The sequence below is a fragment of the Colobus angolensis genome, unplaced genomic scaffold (assembly GCF_000951035.1).
Source record: "Colobus angolensis palliatus isolate OR3802 unplaced genomic scaffold, Cang.pa_1.0 Scaffold102, whole genome shotgun sequence".
Taxonomy (NCBI): Eukaryota; Metazoa; Chordata; class Mammalia; order Primates; family Cercopithecidae; genus Colobus; species Colobus angolensis.
The window spans coordinates 607,741-608,508 of NW_012111142.1; the positions used below are offsets into that span (position 1 = coordinate 607,741).

At 48.4% G+C, this 768-nt stretch overlaps 1 protein-coding gene across 1 annotated transcript in view; it reads left to right on the forward strand.

Moving 5' to 3' along the window:
• Positions 1-490: 490 nt before the first annotated feature.
• Positions 491-768, forward strand: part of JAK1 (Janus kinase 1) — a 131,782-nt gene continuing 131,504 nt past the window's right edge. The window contains exon 1 of the mRNA XM_011940820.1: positions 491-545. The gene's annotated coding sequence lies outside the window, so the exon portion shown is untranslated. The remainder of the gene's footprint in view (positions 546-768) is intronic.

The window sequence follows — 768 nt, forward strand, 5'->3', positions numbered from 1 at the left end:
CATTGTAGAGAATTAATTGGGGGCTGGAGTGAATGCAGTGATTTAAGAGGTGTTCGTGGTCCCTTCAGGTGAGAGATGGTGGCAGCTCGGACCATGTTGCCGGAACGTAGACAAGTGAACTGACTGGAGAGATACCTAAGGAAATAAAATTGTTAGGATTTGTCCGTGGACTGCCTACGAAGTTTGAATCGTGGCTACAGTGTGACCTTGATTAAGATACTTAAGACTTAATTTGTTCCTCATGGATAAAATGATACTACTACTTTGAGAGGTTATTAGTAAAAAAATGAAAAGCGCTGTACATGTATTAGGTATCAGTGAATGTAGTTCTAACTCCTATTATGCATACGCTTTTATTTTTTTTTTCGTAAAGAGCTTTTAAAATACGGAATGGGTTGGATCTGCAGCAGCTTGTCGAAGCTGGGGGCTGTATTCTTAAGTTCTTTTTAGTCTAGTGCTCCACTAGCTCCCCTCCTACTCAGCTGGGGTAAGAAGCGCAGCGTACACGGAGGAGGGGGATACATTTCTGCATCGAGCGCACAAAGGTGTGGCGGAAGGGGCTCCAGCGCTGGGAGGGGTCAATCTACAGGTGAATCCTGGCAATTTTACTCCTCGCGCTGGCTGACCTCGCTTCCTAGATGAGTTTCTACATTCTAGAATCTAGAAGACGGGGTGAACAGAGACGAGTGGGGGTGGCTTCGCGAGCGAAGCCGGATGGGGGCGGGGCGGCTAGGCCGGAGGCGCAGATTCTCCGCCGGGACCGCGGCC